Source organism: Amblyraja radiata, unplaced genomic scaffold (genome assembly GCF_010909765.2).
Source record: "Amblyraja radiata isolate CabotCenter1 unplaced genomic scaffold, sAmbRad1.1.pri S66, whole genome shotgun sequence".
Classification (NCBI taxonomy): Eukaryota; Metazoa; Chordata; class Chondrichthyes; order Rajiformes; family Rajidae; genus Amblyraja; species Amblyraja radiata.
In genome coordinates, this window is record NW_022630160.1 from 875973 (window position 1) to 882192 (window position 6220).

The following is a 6220-nucleotide window of genomic DNA, read 5'->3' on the forward strand; positions in this document are numbered from 1 at the left end:
TTGTTCTGGACTTCCCCCAACATCGGGGACAATCTTCCTGCATCTAGCCTGTCCAACCCCTTAAGAATTTTGTAAGTTTCTATAAGATCCCCCCTCAATCTTCTAAATTCTAGCGAGTACAAGCCGAGTCTATCCAGTCTTTCTTCATATGAAAGTCCTGCCATCCCAGGAATCAGTCTGGTGAACCTTCTCTGTACTCCCTCTATGGCAAGAATGTATTTCCTCAGATTAGGAGACCAAAACTGTACGCAATACTCCAGGTGTGGTCTCACCAAGACCCTGTACAACTGCAGTAGAACCTCCCTGCTCCTAGACTCAAATCCTTTTGCTATGAAACATACTTGTACGATCTGGGATTTCAACAACATGAATCAATATACATACAGTGCCTGATGCTTGATTGGAGGACAGTGTATTATCGCTGTTGCCTGTAATAAATGCAAACATCACAATTAAAAATGACACTGGTGGATGATGTTGACAAAGGAAACGACAAATGGAATATAAACGTCTAAAGCTTACTACATTTTGCTCTTCCTGACAGTGGATCAACAAGACATTGAATTCCAGAAAACCCATCTGTCATACCTCTGCATTTACAGTGAGCTGCAGGAATGGTCACCATGAACAAGACACCCTTATATTGCTACAGAAGGAATTGACTATGAATAAGAGAACTAGCACAGCAATTGACAGAACAGCAGCCCTGGCAGGACATAAGCTACGAAGCTGCATCTGTGACTGGGAAAAGATAACATCAGAGAAGGGTCTCAAGATCCACCAGGGCAGGGAAAAGTGCCTGGGAGAGCTTGGTGTGGGGCCTCGCATTGACCATGACCTTCTAAGAGGAAGGCCAAACCAGTCGAGTGAAGCCCAGTGGCAGGTTGACCACCACAGTCCACAGGGTATCAGCACCCCAGGTGAAGCTCAACCAAGTACTGTCCCACCAACGGACACGAGTCCAGAGCCCAACCGGCCACAGTCAGCGGTAGAGAGGAAGATGGAAGGATAAAAGCAGAATGGAGCAGTCACTGGCTGTGGCTGAAGAGAAAAGATGCTGTCTGGGCTGCCACGTGACTGACCATCTAGAGGCTAACCATAAGACACACACCCAGGGCTGATCACCCTGCGGTGGGCCTGCCTCGACTGAGGGTGGGTGTCTTGTGATAAAAGGCCGAAACACCCAGTGACGTTGAGGTACACAACTGAAGATGTGTCTGGTTGGTAGCAAAATCACCTAGTGGTCACCCCCAAGAATATCGGGTGTCAGTTGTGGTGAAGAACCTTAGGGATTGTAACATCCAGCCCTATAATCAATATCAAAAATATATTGTAATTCAAGGAAGATTGTGCTGATCATGTCTAGCTCAGTCAGGAGTTGTGCAGAAGAATGTTCTTCAGATGGACATAAATGGTGTCTTGGTTTCACTCCCCATCACCAACGCCAATGCACAACAGAGTTGTAACAGCAGCCTGGATGTCACTGGTTGGATCTCTGGAGTGGCTATTGTACCCATTCAGTGTAGGCTAGGCAGAGCCCACAGAGTAGGTTAGGGGACCAGAACCCACAGAGTAGGTTAGGGGACCAGAACCCACAGAGTAGGTTAGGGGACCAGAACCCACAGAGTAGGCTAGGGGACCAGAGCCCACAGAGTAGGTTAGAGGACCAGAACCCACAGAGTAGGTTAGGGGACCAGAACCCACAGAGTAGGTTAGGGGACCAGAACACACAGAGTAGGTTGGGGGACCAGAACACACCCCCTGTAGTTTAGGGGACCAGAACACACAGAGTAGGTTAGGGGACCAGAACACACAGAGTAGGTTGGGGGACCAGAACACACCCCCTGTAGTTTAGGGGACCAGACCCACTCCCTGTAGGTTAGGGGACCAGACCCACTCCCTGTAGGTTAGGGGACCAGAACACACCCCCTGTAGTTTAGGGGAGCAGAACACACCCCCTGTAGGTTAGGGGAGCAGAACACACTCGGAGATGGTTGGGCTCCTAACTGAGCCTCAGCTGACTGTCCCACTTCATGTTGATGGGCAGGGTGAGGGACTTTATCCCAGGAATGCCAGATGCTGTTGTAAGGTGGACAAAGACAGCAGGGTTTCAGACTACTCAGTGCCAATAATCCTCACTGTGATAAAAGTTTAAAACATATTTAAATAAAGCCATTTTACCACCAGTTGCTTTAGGCTGGAAGGAGATGGATCCATAGTGAATACCTTCCTCTGTATCTGTGGAAATAAGTTGGAAACAAAGGATTTATTTGTATTTGAAAAATGATGATTTAAGTCAATGCAGCATCACGATACGAAACGCTGATCATTGTTTTCCCTCCATAGATGCTGCTCGACCCACAGACTACCTCCAGCAGTTTGAAAAAACCCTCCATGAAAAGTCACATCTCCTAACCTCCTTGTTTTGACTTCTTCCTGGGACGGTGGAAATTACAAAGAGAATTTGAGTTAATTTGGCTCGTGGAGTTTAGAAGAATGACAATGGTTCTCATGGAAACATAGACAATTCCAACAGGTAGACCAGTCTGGATGGAGGAAGATGTTCCCTGTTGGGAGGAGACCATGACCAGGGGTAAAGGTTTAAGACAAGAGACAATAAGGATTAAGATGAGGAGAACAAAGAATCTGTTACATTCTCCACCACAGATTTGACTGGAGCCAAATCATTCAGTACATTTTAGGAGTTGTTGAATTCATTGACAGATACACAACAATGGCGAGATACAGATACAGATACAATGACAATGTTGCCTGCAGCAGCAGCATCAGAGGCATTTGGACTAAGGCAACACAACACATAAATGAAGCATAAATTACAAAGACCACTGGTTAGTGGGGGAAAAAAAGACTCCAAAACATAGTCATATGTGGACTAAGATCAAGGAATATGGGGAGATATGATCAGCTGAGGTTCAGTTTAGTTTATTGTCATGTGTGCCGAGGTTCAGGGAAAAGCTTTTGTTACATCAGCAGAAAGACAATATATGAATACAATCGATGCCTTTACAGTGGAACACAGTGGAACACAATTGGTCCATACTGTGGGACAAGGTAAGGAATTTATATTTTTCTCATTAAAACACGAGCAATGTCTGATTTATTGAAAGGTTCCTTCAGATATTTCAAGAAAGATTACTCTGTTGTTCATCAGATTCATCAGAAAAGTGGTCTAAATTCTGGCAAAAGCAATACTGTCCACCATTTGACCATCACTGCAGAGGTACTCCAGATGGCCAGCTTTTTGTTATTTTATTGTTTGTTTAAAGTTTGTTTTAATGTTCTTCAGTTTTGTTTTATGTGGGGAGAGGGGGGAAACTTTTTTATTCAGGTTCATACCTTCCCGGAGAGGTGATCATTTTTCAGATCACATTCTCCTGGGTTAGGCTCTGCGGCCTACCATCGATGGAGTTGAAAAGCCGCCTTGGACTGTGGGGCGCGGACTTAACATCAGAGCGGATCCCTTGCCTGGGATCGCTCCCACCGTGGCCTGCGGACTTTCCATCAATGGCTCGCAGTCTCAGGAGAGGCTATTCGGGAGCTCCAACGCCGTGGAAGGTTCAACCAGCCCTGACACTAGGTTTGAACGCCCGGCGTGGGGGAGCTGACATCCCCCCTGATGCAGGATCTGATCGCCTCAACGTGGAGGGCCTGAACGCCACCGGCTACGGGAGTCAAGATCGTCCCGTTAACGGAGGCTCGGGGCCCATGACCGAGGAAGAACACTAGTGAAGGACTTGAACTTTATTTTGCCAGTGAGGAATGTGTAGGAGTCACTGTGGTGGATGTTCATGTTAAAATGTGTTTTTGTGTCTGTTCCTTTCTAATTGTATGACTGACCTGGCCAATGAAATTCATCGTATGTTGCAAAACATACTTGGCAAATAAAACCTGATTCTGATTCTGTCTGAGGTGGAAACAAAGAATTGCAGATGCTGGTTAATACACAAAGGGACACAAAGTGCTGGAGTACTTCTGCAGGTCAGGCAGCATCTCTGGAGGACATGTATAAGGTGATGTTTCAGGTCGTGACCCTACTTCAGACTCACAAGAAGGGTCTCGATCTGAAACATCACCTATCCACCATCTATTAATGATGCTCAAACCATTCTGAAATGTTGTTGTTATTTTCACTTTAAAATAAAACCTGAACTAGTGGCAAAGTGAATTGGAGGCATTTCATGCTAGATGATATTTTGTGAAAGGGATGGTGACTTTTGGAAGGGCAAGTGTTGTCCATTCTTTAGAGAGCCACTAACCAAGCTGTTAATCAGGATCAACAATAAATGAGGAGTGAATATGTTGTTCATGGTGATGTCTCAACATTGATGGGTTGACCATGATAGTCCAGTGAAAGTTAGTCAATTGACCAATGCAGAATAAGACCTGCAGTTGGATGAGGAAGATTGGGGCTGAGGGGTGAATTGACACAAGAGAGAGAGACGGTTGAATTGATCAATTAGTTTGTGTGTTTGAGGTTCCCTTCCTCACATTCTTGTTACAAAACTGTGAAATGTGAAATAGGTTGCTTCATCAAATACAACACCTGTACAACTAGAGATTCATTGACAGTCATCTATTTACCTTCTTGCTTTGTGTTCCTACTCACAGACATATATTCAGTAACACGGCTCATCTCAGGTACTGGGGTCACATTGATTTCTGGAAAATAAGTATTATTTTCTCATTAAGACTCTAATTCGGTTTGATTTTAAAGAAGCAACAATCCAGTGTTTAAACTGTACCCCATTAATAATGAGATCCACCAGAATGACCAGGAACATGGCTTCAGATGTACGTCAGATACATTTAATTGTGGGATAAGACCTTGTGTATAAAATCAGAGTCCATGGAAACACAGTGTTCCCTAAATTATGACCCATGGTACACAAGGCAAAGTTTTCCCTTGAAGTTTGAACCACCAAAGTGCAGTGGAGATACATACCTTGGTCTCCTGGTTTAGTGGTGTTAGGTAAATTGAATGGATTAAAGGCCGATAAATCCCCAGGGCCAGATAGGCTGCATCCCAGAGTACTTAAGGAAGTAGCCCCAGAAATAGTGGATGCATTAGTGATAATTTTTCAAAACTCTTTAGATTCTGGAGTAGTTCCTGAGGATTGGAGGGTAGCTAATGTAGCCCCACTTTTGAAAAAGGGAGGGAGAGAGAAAACAGGGAATTACAGACCAGTTAGTCTATCATCGGTAGTGGGGAAACTGCTAGAATCAGTTATTAAAGATGGGATAGCAGCACATTTGGGAAGTGGTGAAATCATTGGACAAAGTCAGCATGGATTTATGAAGGGTAAATCATGTCTGACGAATCTTATAGAATTATTCGAGGATGTAACTAGTAGAGTGGATAAGGGAGAACCAGTGGATGTGTTATATCTGGACTTTCAGAAGGCTTTCGACAAGGTCCCACATAAGAGATTAATATACAAACTCAAAGCACACGGTATTGGGGGTTCAGTATTGATGTGGATAGAGAACTGGCTGGCAGACAGGAAGCAAAGAGTAGGAGTAAACAGATCCTTTTCACAATGGCAGGCAGTGACTAGTGGGGTACCGCAAGGCTCTGTTCTGGGACCCCAGCTATTTACGATGGATAGTTATATGGATGGGAAAGGAATGGAGGGTTATGGTCTGAGCGCAGGTATATGGGACTAGGGGAGATTATGTGTTCGGCACGGACTAGAAGGGTCGAGATGGCCTGTTTCCGTGCTGTAATTGTTATATGGTTATATGGTTATATGGTTATATTAATGATTTGGACGAGGGAATTGAATGCAACATCTCCAAGTTTGCGGATGACACGAAGCTGGGGGGCAGTGATAGCTGTGAGGAGGATGCTAGGAGGCTGCAAGGTGACTTGGATAGGCTGGGTGAGTGGGCAAATGCATGGCAGATACAGTATATGTGGATAAATGTGAGGTTATCCACTTTGGTGGCAAAAACAGGAAAGTAGATTATTACAGAATGGTGGCCGATTAGGAAAGGGGGAGATGCAACGAGACCTGGGTGTCATGGTGCACCAGTCATTAAAAGTAGGCATGCAGGTGCAGCAGGCAGTGAAGAAGGCGAATGGTATGTTAGCATTCATAGCAAAAGGATTTGAGTATAGGAGCAGGGAGGTTCTACTGCAGTTGTACAGGGTCTTGGTGAGACCACACCTGGAGTATTGCGTACAGTTTTGGTCTCCAAG

The 6220-nt window shown here is 44.9% G+C and overlaps 1 long non-coding RNA gene across 1 annotated transcript in view; it reads right to left on the reverse strand.

Annotated features, from left to right (window-relative positions):
- The window catches only part of LOC116969503, a 5189-nt gene extending 529 nt beyond the window's left edge, over positions 1-4660 (reverse strand). The window contains exons 1-3 of the long non-coding RNA XR_004410796.1: positions 4603-4660; positions 2182-2238; positions 385-428 (exon numbers count right to left, since the gene is read on the reverse strand). This is a non-coding gene — a long non-coding RNA (uncharacterized LOC116969503). The remainder of the gene's footprint in view (positions 1-384; positions 429-2181; positions 2239-4602) is intronic.
- Between the last annotated feature and the right edge of the window lie 1560 nt (positions 4661-6220).